Here is a 15,338-nt window from a genome sequence, read left to right on the forward strand (position 1 = left end):
AATCCAGGTCACTAACTTTCACTGGAATAGTCTGCAAAGCACCAGCAATTCTCTTTCTGTGGAATCACAGAAGCTTAAAATTGTGGGAAACAAGGAAACCAAAGAAATTAACATAATATTTTGTAATTTATTGTATTCAGTTAATTTTAATGCATATACATTGAAGTTAATGGGTCTTAAATAAACCTTGACTACATGGCAAAAGGAAACAAGTAAATAAACATTTTCCTTTTTCTGTTTGTTTCATTTTTAACTATCTGAAGGTTTGTAATCTAACGCTTTGACACTCATTTCATATATCTTACAAATAAATGTACAGTTTTCTGATGCAAGTTGCTAAAGCATGATCTAATCAATGTACCATAAAGCCCATGCCTTTGCATTCTACTGTTTTGACTACAGGCTTTTAACTTGATTTAGGTATTGAAACTACAAAGAAAATAAAGAAGCAATATAATACTCAGCCTTACAGTCAGAATTGCAGAATGAAAGACAGCAACAATGTTTGCAACTACATTGTGTGTGTGTGTGTGTGTGTGTGTGTGTGTGTGTGTGTGTGTGTGTGTGTGTGTGTGTGTGTGTGATGTGTGTGTGTGTGTGATGTGTGCGTGATGTGTGTGTGCATGCAATATCTTCTGTATCAATGTGGCATCTAATCCCACTCCTCCGTCCTCTACCTTGCCCATGTGGTTGAGCCTTATAAACTTGCCTTAAATTTAAATCCCTTCCAGCCATGTCTATAAACTCCTTCATATATATGTGCATTTGCTACATATAATGCCATTACACATTCTGAGTTTTATGTTCTATTACCATTGAAAGTATTATACTCATCTGACTAAACCTTATTGCCTTAACAAAAAAAAAGTTCAGTAGCACGAGATGGGTGCATGAGTTTCTCAAAGTTATAATATTGGATGGTGCTCAGCACATTAGAATAAACAATGGTGAGAAACACATTAGATGATATCCCATTTGGATAATGGCATATTAATAGGATGATATTTAATGAACATTAAGTGCTGCCTCTCAGATAACTATGCTATTTACAAATTGTATTGTTAAAAACTGTGCTAATATATTTTTAATGTCTGTTAATTAAAACAAAATATTGTAAAAAGTGTATTATTCCATCCATATTTTAAAAATGTTTTTGGCTCAGAGAAGAGTTTCTTTTTGCACGGATAGATTTTACTAATGAATCAGATGAAAAAAGCTTTAATATCTGAATTTTTAAAAATTGTACATTGTCTAATTATAAAAGGTTTGTTTATTTTATTGTGATAGTTTCTCTTTTGAGAAGCACATTTTATTCGGTGGCTATTCTGCACAAACATTTAAGCATGTTTTTCAATGCAATATTCACCAGATACCTTTCACGTTATTCTTTTAAAAAATGTACATTTTAATATCTTAGTCAGACAACCTTTATCAGGAAAGCAAAATAATTTGGATGCTAAAAATCTGAAATAGAGGGAAGAATAGTGGAATATCTCGCCAACAGTGCAGCACCTGTGCAGAGAGAAACAAAGAACATTATTCTTCGCAATGTACATTGGTTTGCCAACATGAGAGATCCACTCCGCCCATGCACAGCCATTACCTCCGTTGACTTGCGGGGAGCAGCACGCGTTTTTTTTGGGCGTGGGAGCAAAACACTGAATCAGTGGGGAATTGTAGTAGAACGACCCCCCAAAAAAGCGCAAAAATAGTGGGCCTGCAGGAGCAGAGCTCTGAGGGAGATCACAGGAGAGTGGTCCACAAAAATGGAATCAAACCCCCGAACGAGCCCTCTGGAGAAGGAGGTGAGCGGTAAAAAATTCGGGACTGCCGGTGGGAGGTTCCTGAGTCTCAGTGAGGGGAGGCCCCAATGTAGCCCTCTGGAGGTAGAGGTGTACAGGAAAAGGTCCAGAACAACTGGTGGGAGGTTCCCGGGTCCAGTAGCGCTTTGTTAGCGCCAAAAATCCAGCAGGCCTGCAGGGGGTGCTGTGTACCAGCTGAGGAGCAGCAAGACCCATTTACATTGGGGGTGGGATCTGGCAGCAGTGGCCAACTTGAGGCTGGCTGCACTGATCTAGCTTCGTTGATGTTGGGGTCTGAAAACAATAGCAGTGATGTCAATCTACCTCCACTGTGGGTGGGATCAGGCGACCTTCGCTGAAGGTGGGGTCCAAGTCTGGCTGCACTGACCTGGCTTCATGGAAGTCAGGGTCTCAAAAATCAAGCAGTGATACCATTATGCCACCACATGAGGTGAGCTGCATGAGACGATTGGACCTCAGTATATCGAGTGGCAGCGAGGGGTAGTACCCAGCACAAGAGCAGGTAGGACCTGATTCAAACCTAACACATCGTGTAGTGAAGCCGCCTACTCGACGGACAAGAATAACTTCAGAAAAAGCCCAAAGAAGGGTGTGGTCTCTGCACGACTGGCACCTACTCGATCGGGGTCCGAGAGTAAGGCTTACAAGAGAGCAGAGGCCTCGACCAGTGATGAAATTGTAAGTCATCTGGACAAATTGGAGAAACTGGTGATGGCCATGGTGAGTAAATTTCCTACACCATCAGAGCAGGGGGAGGACAGTTATGATTATGCATGGGATGACGATGAAGGGCCAGTAATGGTGGCCGAGTCTCCCAAATCCTCATACACTGCTCAAGCCAGCCAGGAGGAGAATATACCTATTATTGCCGCGAAATTTGCAGTACCAAGGGATATCGGCCAGCCACTAGAGGATGATATGGTATTGAATGCTTTTCAGGAGACAGCCCTGTTAACTGCCCTCTGTTGGAGGTGCCCAAGGTAGACCATGAAATATGGGACAATTTGAAGGTCTCCACAAGGGCAAAAGACATGAAATTGCAAAGACTACAGGGATCTCTGGTTAAAGGTATCACTGCATTCACACAAATGCTCTCATATTATTTATCGGAGACCAAACAAGACACTCTGGGGCTGTTATCTCATGCAAACTATGAACTGAATGCCTTCAGGAAGGAGCTGATTAAGCCCAACCTAAATGTAAGATATGCTCATTTGTGCAGACCAAAATTTCTATTTGGTGACAATCTCAGCAAACAGGTGAAAGATTTGAATGAGCAGCGGCTGGCATGGTCAGAGGTCTGAGAGCACAGGTAAGAGAACCTGTTATGTTTCACCCCTATTGCAGATATGCAATAGGTTATCTGAGGCGGTTTCTCACTCCAAGTGGCAACAGCCAGCAGGTCTTTTTTAGGGCAGTGGTAGCAGAATTTTCCCACTAAAGTGCTTCAAGGAGGTGGGCACAGAATGCACCAGCCCGCAGACTGGGTGGGTCAAGGGAGTGAACGCTATGCATTTACAGTTGATAATTACAAGGTTTTAATGGTTGGCGGTCGATTAATGCTATTCTGTGATAGATAGTGTAATATTACCACTGAAGCTTCTATTCGGCAGACAGTGAAGGGATATAAAATCGAATATGATTCACAGAAAACCCCTCCAATGAGGACGAAAGGGTCTATATACATATACATATGCAGACCGCAACTGATGGAGGCAGTATATGCCGAGATCATAGCGTTAAAAAGGAAAAATGCTATTGAATGCTGTAGCCATGAAAAACATCTTCATGCGACCCAAAAGAAGTGGTAGCACTAGGATGATACTGGATCTATCCAATCTTAACAAATATGTCTTATACAGGCATTTTAAAATCAATATTCGATTATATCCGATGGGAGGAGGACTGTGTAAGCATTCAAGTTACAGACATTTTGTAACATAGCAGGCAAGGGAGAATTGGGACAAAATTTTCATTGTGTGCATACGGAGAAGGTGAAAGATGTGTGTTGGATTGTTTAAAAAGATACGGTGTATGTACAAAACATATTAGACTAAATGATAAATTCCTCTTTATATGTTATAAAAAGGCTACCTCCAGACGTTGCCCAGATGGCTGCGGGAGGTCATGAGAGTGGATGGAGTGAATATTTCCCATTCAACTAGAGCGGTGGCAACCTCGGCAGCCAATAGGGCCGAGGTCCCTATATGGGATATCATTTGCCAGGCGGGATGGAGTACTGAGAGAACCTTTAATAGGTTCAACAACAAACCTTTAAATTCAAAGGGGCAGAGTTTTACGGCTCCCATCCTATACACGGCAGACTGAACAAGGTCGTGGAAAGGGGACCCATTGAACTGATTATGGTCTGTCGGACCACCTGAAGGGGATAAGCCACTGAATTACAAACTCTCACGTTGGCAAACCAATGTGCATTGCGAAGAATTATGGAACATTAAACAAGCACTTATCTGAGCGAAATTTGATGATTATTATTTAAGCAATGGGAGTTGATGAGTCAATGTGCCCACCTCTCCCTCCCCACTTTTTTCTTGTTTATGGATAAAGATGTTTTGGTTGCAATAAATATGTTTGGTCACAGGTTCGTGTTATGGTGGTTCATTTAAGTTCAGTGGCTTCTCCCCTCTGGTCTGTAAAGGAATGGCTGCATATGAGCGGGTGGGATCTCACCAACTCCCATAGCTCGACTAATAATCATTAAACTTCACACAGGTAAGTGCTCATTTAATGTTCCATTTCAGATGAATGACTTTCTATGTTCATTGGCAACAAATTTCTTTTCAGTAAATTTGCCTCACAGGCAAATTTATTGTTTGCAATATTTACCTTACATCAAAATAATATATACATATATATAAAACAAAGTACAGATTAGTACATAAAGGTTAGGAAAAAGTGCAAAAAAATTGGCCTAATTGGTGGACTTTTGAAGGTCTTACAGGAAGTACACAAGGTGCAGGCTCAACTGAATTCTTCTCCTTGTTTCATCCCCATCAATCTTAACTGCTTCTGCTGCTGGGCGCAATGGTATCAACTCACAGAACAGACTGTGATAACAGAAACAGTGGTCAATAAAACACCCAGGCCCTGATAGAGATAATCCTGTTCTACCAATTGTGTTTAGGAAAAGAACTAATCCTAAGGCAAAAGATTCTGATTTGAAGACACTGCAATCGTGTAATGCGGAATGTTAGTTTGATATGTGTTTGTACAGATGAGGTCAGGACGGGAGGGTGGTTAGTTGTAAGACCGAAGGAGTTTATAGACTTGAAAAATGACATGGCCAGAATGAATTCAAACCTAAAGGAAGTTTATAAGGTTCAACTTCATCGACGAAGTAGAGGACAGCGGGGTGGAAATAGGTGCCACATTGATACAAGAGACGATATTGGAAGCACAGTTTTAGATGAGTTTAGGTTTGTGGAAGGTAGAACTTAAGAAGACAGTGCAAGATAAAAGTGGATTAATCAGATCTAGGGATGACAAAGTCAATGATCAGGGTTCAGCTGTGTATGGACTGAAAGAGGTGTCTCTTCATGGAGAAGAAAGCAGATATTCTTTGATAATGACGAGGAAGATATGGAGGTGAAAACTTAAAACAAGGTCAAATATGGCAGGAGGAGCAACAGGAGTAATAATTCAGCATAATAGCAGCCAATATTGGAAGTGGGTATGAGAGATAAGTTTTTAAAATGTGATGTCGCCTACTTCACTTTATTATCTTGCATCTATTAGGGCTATGCTTGGTAAATAAAAACCCGAATAATAGGGTCCAATTATTAATATTTTTCCCACATTCACATCAGTTCATTTTGTTAAATCTTAAAAGAACTGGTCAAGATTATGCAAAATAAATTATGATATTTCTTATCCAATGAGAATATGTAAAATAATTACATAGCTGAAAATGTATTGGATTTAGCTCTTTAGAAGTGAATGTACAGGGTGTCACCACTAGGGGTTTCTCTTGCACCACATGGAATATTGTAGTTGACTCAGTCAGAGATGATTGCAGTCTGATCAACTGGCATTATCATTTGCTTCATTGGCCACACATGTAAAATTATCAGAAAAGTATATTTTCATACAGAAGAGCTCAAAATAAATCCAAGAGCCATTGATTGCAAACTGTGTGATTTGGAGCTGTGGAGCAGGAAAATAGACTCAAATATTTCAACTGCCTCAATCAAGATTGTGAACATATTTCTGCATTTTAATATTTGAGCTGCAATTTGTTTCTGGACTGCATCTATTCCTGTCAAAACACGAATGAAAGGTTTGATGGAATCAAATTCCATGTCTCATAAAGAATCACTAAACCTATTATGTTGGCCACAAAAAAAATCTTAAAGAGCAATGAAAGCAGTAAAGGTGAGATTATTGTCATGCAATACTACATTTAGAATGTAACATACATGAAATTATTTAACTTTTGTCTACTGTAAGGCAAACAGAGAGTCGCCACTTTGTCCAGTCCCCCTAACAGAAACCTACAGTGCCTGGTGTTCCTCAGTGGTCTCCCCTCCAAGTACTGACCAGTCATGTGCCTGCTTAGCTTCTGAGATCAGACAATTCCAGGCATATTCAAGCTTAGGTGCTGTAAAATATCTTAATGCACCGATTGTACACTTTATGGCGTGCTGGTGCACCAATAACACATAGATTTTCTTAAATGCCTGATTTTTTGAGTATTGCATGTCCAAGAACTGGGAATTTGATCGTGGAAGCTTTGTTTAACTTGGCTGAATGGACTTTTCAGTGGGAACCACTGCTTCAAGCAAGGGCTGTCCTGCAGCAGATTTGCCTTGGAATTGCAGATGATAGGTGACTTTGGTCACCATCTTTCTTTGATGGATAATCAGATATTTTGACATCAGAGGACAAAATTGGTGCATCCTAATCCTCTCCAAAGTAACATCAACACCTGGATAGGATTTGACAGCAAAGGAATTAACAATTCGTATGTTGCACCAGTGCAACATACGATAAGACAATGCAGCCCACTGTGACACATGGCTAGCACTGAGCTGTCCATCTTTTGGAAGCTGTCAGAAATGACCATTTGACAATGGGCCCAAGTTAGCCATGCTGACCAAAAATTTAAATTTAATTTAGACATACAGCGCGATAACAGGCACTTTCGCCCCATAAACCAAATTACATCCAATTGATCTACACTTCTGGTACAGTTTGAGGTGTGAGAGGTAAACAGAGCACCAGGAGGAACCCACACAGATGCGGGAGATCATACAACCTCACTACAGACAGTGCTGGATTGAACAGAGCGTGTGTGAATCTTTGATGATTGCTGCTGCTCTCTGACAGCGGCATTCCCTGCAAATGTTCTCAATAGTGGGGAGAGTTTTGCCTGTGATATCCACTACCTTTTGCAGGGCTTTACACTCAGAGGTATTGTTGTCCCCATAGCATCCATGATGCAACAGGAAGAAATTTACCATGTTGCCATACCAATCCTCTGCAAACTCCTGAGGAAGTAGAGGCGCTGACATGCTTTCTTCACGATGTCATTAGTGTGTTGGGTCCAGGAAAAATACTCCAAAATAGTGACTCCCAAGAACTTGAATGTGTTCACTCCCTCCTCCTCTGATAACCCAGTGATCACTGGATGGTATACCTCTGGCTTTCAGAAGTCAACAATCAGCTCCCTAGTTTTGGTGCACCATTCAGCCAAGTTTTCCATCTCCCTCCTGACTCATCAGCTTTATACAACCCACTATGGTGGTAATGTCAGCAAATTTGTAGATGGTGTTATTCTCGTACAGAGGTTTAAAGTGAGTAGATCGGGGGGCTAAAAACGCAGCTCTTCGGTGCTCCGGTACTGATGAAGGTTGTGGAGGAGATTTGCTGCATTTTCCCAATATTAGGGTAGAGAATCAACCTCTGTGACTCCATGGCAATCCATTCTTCCACAGAGCTGGAAACCCCATGTGGTTCATTGGGGATTCTCAGACTGCAAAGAAAGTGAAACTTCTGTTAACATTGTTTTTACTTCAGCTTACAGTTTAAATTTTTTAAAAAAATCTGCTTTAATATGTAACATTGAACGCTATTAGCATTTGCAAAGGCATTGAGTGTAAAGTACATTGTTGTATTTTGAATATAATAATCGATTGTACTTGTGAATAGTGAAACACCAAAGCACAAGCAGTCATAGAAAATACATATTAAACAAAAAACAGGTCACGGAGTTAGGTAGAAAAGTGGCAGATGGAGTTCAATCTGGATAATTGTGAGGTGATGCATTTTGGAAGGTCAAACCAGAAGGAGGAGTACAGGATATATGGTTGGATGCTTAACATTGTGGAGGAGCAGAGGGACCTTAGGGTCCAAATACATACTTCTCTCAAGGCTGCTACACATGTTGATAGGATAGTTAAGAAGGCTTTTGGGATGCTGGGCTTCATTATTAAGGGGATTGAGTTCAAGTCAAGAGGTCATGTCGCCACTCTGGTGAGACCACACTGAGAGTATTGTGTTCAGTTTTGGTCAACTCACTATAAGAAGGATGTGAGGGTGCAGGGGAAATTTACCAGGATGTTGCCTGGATTGGAAAATAAGTCTTATGAGGCAAGGTTCGCAGAGCTGGGACTTTTCTCTTTGAAGCACAAAACGATGAAGGGAGACTTAATAGAGGACTGAAAGGTGGACAGCTCGTGTCTTTTTTTTTCAACAGGGCAGGAATAGCAAACATCGGGGATCATCTCTACAAAGTGAAGGAAGGAAAGTTTAGGGGAGAAATCAGGGGTAGGATTTTTACACAGAGAGTTGTGGGTGCCTGGAATGCCATGCTGGGGGTGGTGGCGGAGTCTGAAACATTAGGATCATTTAAGAAACTCTTAGACAGGCATATAGATGAAAGAAAAATAGTGGGTTATGAGGTAGGAATGGTTTAATAGTTTTTTTTTGCAGGAATATATAGGTCAGCAGAATATTGAGGGCCGAAGGGCCTCTACTGTAATGTTCTATGTTAGGATATACATCTCTCTCTCTCTCTCTCTTCAGCTTGCACATTTGAAGCCATTGACCCCCCCCCCCCCCCCAGCAATATACAGCAAACTGGGATGTTTGCCTCTACTGACTGTACAGTGCCTGGCCACATTAATGGAGATACATTTATCAACGCCTTCTACAGACATGATGACAAGAATTACTTTAAGGAACCAAGAATTCTCCTGATGTCTTAGTTGACATTTAACAAAGAACAAACACCATCAATAATTCATTAATTCATTTTTCAATCTTGAAATTCTGCTGCAGATTGATTAGTTAGCTAAAATTATAACTTGAACAGCACATAAAAAGACAATTTACACTATTGAATGCAGATTAAAACTAATTCCTTTATTGCACAATTGCCTCGGTATTAATCATTTTGTGGAAGGAAATAGGTGCTATTACTTAATGTGTCAATTTGTCCTTGCGGTTGCACACAGAAGTATTCTTATTTTATATAGCTGTAAATTAAAAATAATTACATACAGTGGTTTTACTTCATTGTGAGGAAGCATATGCTTAAATTAGGCCCTTCAAACAAAAGTTTGTGAATTGTGAAATGATCAACACTACCCAGTTTATGTTTGGGTTTTCTAGGATACATTCACTAAATCTATGGCTAATTAATTCAATGCTTTAAAGAGTACTGTTATGTACATTGTTTCACCAAACTTCTTTCCTTCATGGTACAAAATTCTGTACCTAGAATACAAAAAAAAAGCCTGCACCCAGCATGACAATAAGAATGAGGGAAAAGTAACAGTAACTGGAATAATTTTACAAAATAATAAGTGATCTGGGGCTTTGTGATTCACCCAGCAAACTATATATTAAAAATTAAAGGTAATAACTTCAACAAATATGATTTTCCACACTCATCCTCCTGAGGATAGATTAATCAACAGAACCTGAGACTGAGGAAGCTGTTATAAAAATATTCCCACAGCTATGGCAAAAAAACTTGGATCAATCTATGTTCTCCTTTGGCCACTAGAGTGCATTGAAGAGTAGTTTCATTAAATGTGTTAACGAACATCTTCTTTTTCCTTTCTAAATTATGGATTTGTAATCTAATGTTACTATTAGTAATTTAAAAAATCTCACTCAAGATCTTGGGGTTCGTAAACTGGTCATTACTTTGGAGACTGATGAGCGATGCTACTTTTTTATGTTTTTGGTTTGTAATATCTTGCTATAAAAGTATTCAAGTCACTCTTAATGGTGTAAACAGACTCTGCTGTACTGAAGTCCTTCCTTGTTGACATCTTCAGTCTTCCCAATATGCTTGAGGAGATTGTAAATATGTACGGGTGGCTTGATTATTGTAGCGGTTAGCCAATGCCTTTAGAGCGCCACTGACCCGGGTTCAAATCATCTGCAAGGAGTTTGTACTTTTTCCTGCGTGGTTTTGTTCCCACCATTCAAAATGTGCAGTGGGTATAGGTCAATTGGATGTAATTGGACGGCGTGGGCTCATGGGGTGAAAGTGCCTGCTATGTCTAAAATTAAATTTAAAATATATCAGAGCTATCTGTGCTATTTACTGTGGAAGAGAATATCTAGCTTTTACTTCTTCTCTGAGTTGCATTTAGAATTTTTACAATCATTTAAAAATCTTGCTCCATTATTTATGACACATATCTTCCATCAGAATTAGAATCAGATTTTATTGTCATGAACAAGTCATGAAATTTGGTGTTTTACTGCAGCGTCTTAGTGCAAACATTCATATTATAACAATAATATATAAAAAATTAATAAAAATAATCTTTCTTCTTCTTTGGCTTGGCTTCGCGGACGAAGATTTATGGAGGGGGTAAAAAGTCCACGTCAGCTGCAGGCTCGTTTGTGGCTGACAAGTCCGATGCGGGACAGGCAGACACGATTGCAGCGGTTGCAGGGGAAAATTGGTGGGTTGGGGTTGGGTGTTGGGTTTTTCCTCCTTTGCCTTATTTCAGTGAGGTAGGCTCTGCGGTCTTCACCGCAGTAAAATAATAATGCACAAAAAATGAGACAGTGCCTTTGGTTCATTGAATATTCAGGAATCTAATGGCAGAGGGGAAAGAAGCTGTCCTTGTCTTTTAGGCTCCTGTATCTCCTTCCCAATGGCAGCAGAGTAAAGAGGGAATGATCTGGGTAGTTGGGGTCTTACAGGATAGAGACAGCCTTTTTAAGACACTATCTCATGTAGATGTCCTCGATGGAGTGAAGTCTGGTGCCTGTGATTCCACAGGCTGAGTTAACAACCCTCTGGAGTTTTTTTCCTTTGGTGACAGATCATCGGAGATGTTGACACCCAGGAACTTGAGGTTCTTGACCCTCTCCACTACTGAGCCCTCAATAAAGACTGGATCATGGTTCCCTGACTCCCTCATGAAGTCCACAATCATCTCCTTGGTTTTGCTAACGTTGAGCACAAGGTTGTTGATGTGGCACCACTCAAGAGCTGATCTACCTCCCTCCTGTTGTACCAATCACTTTTTAATGATGATGTGTGATGATTTTTTTAAAATTTTGATTGGCAAAGTATTTGTATAAACTATAAGAACCATTCTGGATGAAGGAAGGTTAATCAACAGTTCATCTTTGCAAATCTCCAAAAAAAAAATCATAATTGAAAATAATATTTGTTTCACTGACCTTTTTTTCCAGTGCTTAAGCAGTGAATAATAATGAGGAGTGAATATCTTTCAGCTCGTGATTAGAATGGCAGAGCTGACTTGATGGACCAATGGGTCTAGTTCTGCTCCTTTATCTTGTGATCCTGTGATCTTTAATTTCATGGAGTTGGGCTCAGAAGCTGTTCCAGTAAAAAAACCTCACAGTAATGCTATTCTGCAAAGTTGTGATAGAAGCTGACAATAAATAAAAAGTAAATGAAATAATAATTGAATGCTTAGGCTGGTTAAATAGATGACCATTTTGCTCCACTATATATGTACTAATTGCCTGTTTGAATTATGTGAGATTAAAGCACTTGACATTAGCCACATGGCTATATAGTACTATCTTATTCAATTTGCATCAACAATAAAGAATGCATTTAAATTTTAATGATGTAAATTTTTGCAATATCCACCAATCTTTTGGGCTTTGCTTTGAATGAATCTAATGTTTAAGATCCTAATTCTCTCCAGGGTTGATGTTGCAAAGATTAATCTCTGCTTCAAGGAATTTCTCCTCATCTCAGTGTTAAATGGCTTACTCCTTATTCTGAGACCATGTGATCTGTGTTTTTTTTCCTAGCAAAGCTTTCCGAGAATGAAAGCAATTTTAAGTCCACTTTCTGTTTATATTTTCCTAATATGGTAGAGTTAAGCACTGGAGCAGACAACTTTGCCAGCACTTTTCTGGTATAACAATGTTAAACAGTGTAAAATGATTCGAAAAACATTCCAGACTTTTCTTTTCATTAACTAATTTTTTCTACTGCCTTTTGAGTTCATCAAGTTTAAAGCTTCATAAAATTATAAATATAGAACATAAGAACTTCAAACTTTAAATTTCTTTGTACAAGCAGTAAGGAATTTGCTTAACAAATTTGTGGTAAGGGTATAACTCTGGTATTTCTTTTCTAAACAGGCACATTCACCTTTCAAAAATATTGACTTCCTTTTATTTTAAATGCCATTTGTAGCATTTGTTCCTTGGCAAAATCTCACAAACAACTCTGGATTTTATTAATAGCTTCCAAGGTTAAGTTTATGGTGGGCCTTTTAGTCTTTGTTTCAGGCATCAGAAGGTGGAGTTTTCATCAGGAAACCCATGTACTGTTAAAACCCTTTCCCTGTTTTCCACAATCCCTCCCACCCCCACCTTGACCCCTCAACCTTGCAAGTTTGCCCTTGGCTGCCCAACCTTGAGACAGTACACGAATGATGTGGAAGATGTCTGATTAATTAACTCCACGTAGAGGGAGGAAATCATGGCATCAATATATGAAAGCAAGTATATGTATATCCGAATTTTGCAATTATACTAAAACCCCTGGTATCCAGCACCTATGGGAATTGTTAGATGCCAGATAAGCAAGTTTTTTGGTTGCTTGAGACTTAAAATGCATATTGAATACACCTGCTTTAAGAATAAACAGTTTGAAAGACAAAAATGCTATACTGTATTTACACTGAACTAACTTCACTTGATTGAATATATAAAACTTAAAACATTTTACTTTATTTTCAGTCACATTAGTTAAAAATATTTAACCATTGCTGCTTCTGAAGCTTCCTCGGCTGCCAGAAAAACTAACAATAACACCATAATTAATACCTTCTCCCCCAGCTTTACAGATAAAGTCTTACTAACATACGTAAATTATACTAATAAAAATAAAGACCTTTGCTAAGTGGGGATAAGGAGACTCTTTAAGAGAGTCGCCCCAACGGCGAGCGGCATCAAGCAGCTCTTCAACCTGGGTGACACCATTTTATTCAAACACAACTTTATTCAAAGCCTGACCCAGCAAAGCCCAACCCAGGCACTCCACTGGCTGAATATTTGCTCTCATCTTCACCAAAGCTTTAAGTGTTACTTTTTAAAAATATTTTTTTTATTTTTCACACTATGAACCATATCAACCAAAATATGTATAAACGTTTCTTAAATTTACACAGTGGTCTTTTCTCCCCTTTTTTTCCCCCTTTCCCTCCCTCCCTTCTACCCACCCCCTCCAAAACCCATAAATATTCAATATATACAATGCAATAAAACCATAAAACAATATTTTCACACAAAGGAAAATAAACAAGAAAAATGCGTCATCTATTTATTACACACTGAATCTAGTAGTTTTGTCTTCTTATCATTTTCATTCTCATTTTAGGGGATGGAGGTTGTAGGCAAGCTCTCTCTGATATGTTCCATGTATGGTTCCCAAATTTGCTCAAACATTGCGACTTTATTTTTTTAAATTATATGTTATTTTTTCCAATGGAATACATTTATTCATTTTCATTTCCTGCATTGATTCAACCATAAATTTGGCTACTTTATTCTTTTTACTTGTCTTTTGTCCAGTTTTATCAAACATTGGGTCCAAATTAAGGTTAAAATCCCCTCCTATCAATATATTTCCTTGTGTGTCTGCATACTTAAAAAAAAATATCCTACATAAACTTTTGATCCTCCTCGTTAGGTGCATATATATTGAGCAAATTCCAAAATTCTGAGTATATCTGACACTTTATCATTGCATACCTACTTGCCGGATCTATTATTTGCTCCTCTATTTTGATTGGTACATTTTTGTTAACTAGTATGGCTACACCTCTAGCTTTTGAGTTATAGGATGCTGCCGTTACGTGTCCTACCCAGTCTCTCTTTAGTTGTTATGTTCCGCTTCAGTTAGATGCATTTCCTGCACAAATGCTATATCTATTTTTTTCCTTCTTCAATAAATTTAGTAGCCTCTTCCTTTTAATTTGGTTATGTATTCCATTAATGTTTATAGTCATATAGTTCAACATGGCCATCTTATATCTTGCATACATCGCCATCTCCATCCCCCTTTTCTGCATTTTCATCTCTTAGTTTTCTCTTATTACACTTAATGTACGACAACACATTTAAGACATAAAGTATCCCCGCAGTTCCCACTTCCACTAATACTTTAACCCCAAAAGTTCCCCCCCTCTCTGAGTTGCCCCATATTCCTTGCCAGGCAACACAACTCCCCTTTTCATTTGGATTGCGATCTTGTTCGCAGCGTCAACTGATTTTGCAGTGACGGTTATTTCCCCCTCTACCCAGCCTTCTTCAGAAAACACATTTTTAACACATATAACAAAGCTCTCTTCTTTTTTTTCCCTCCCTTACTCCCTTCTCTTTTCCCTCTTTAGTTCTTTACATATACATTGTTTTTACATCTTTATATATACTTTATAGCCATTCTTCATTCTTGTTACATCTCTTCATCTCTTCTCCTGTCCTGCCAACGTTCTGCGAATTCTTGCACTTTCTCTGGATCCGAGAACAGTCTGTTTGGTCCCCAGGTATAAATATTTTAAGTACTGCTGGATGTCTTAATATGAATTTGCAACCTTTTTTCCATAAAGTTGATTTCGCTGTATTAAATTCCTTCCTCCTCTTTAAGAGTTCAAAACTTATGTCTGGGCAAAAAAATATTTTTTGACCCTTGTATTCCGATGGTTTATTATCTTCTCTAATTTTATTCCTTGCCCATTCCAGTATATTTTCTCTTGTCGTATATCTCAAAAATTTTACCAAGATGGATCTTGGTTTTTGATGTGCCTGTGATTTCAGAGCTAATGCTCTGTGTGGCCTTTCTATTTCCATTTCTTCCTGCATTCCTGTCATTCCCAGGACCTTCAGGATCTATCCTTTTATAAATTCCTTCACATCTCTGCCTTCTTCATCCTCCTTCAGGCCCACTAATTTTATGTTGTTTCGGTCTATGAGTCCGTGCCACCCAATTAAAACGAGCTCCCGGGCAAAACCCTATGCAGACATGGAGATAAT

This window comes from Narcine bancroftii, chromosome 5 (assembly GCF_036971445.1).
Source record: "Narcine bancroftii isolate sNarBan1 chromosome 5, sNarBan1.hap1, whole genome shotgun sequence".
NCBI classification, from domain to species: domain Eukaryota; kingdom Metazoa; phylum Chordata; class Chondrichthyes; order Torpediniformes; family Narcinidae; genus Narcine; species Narcine bancroftii.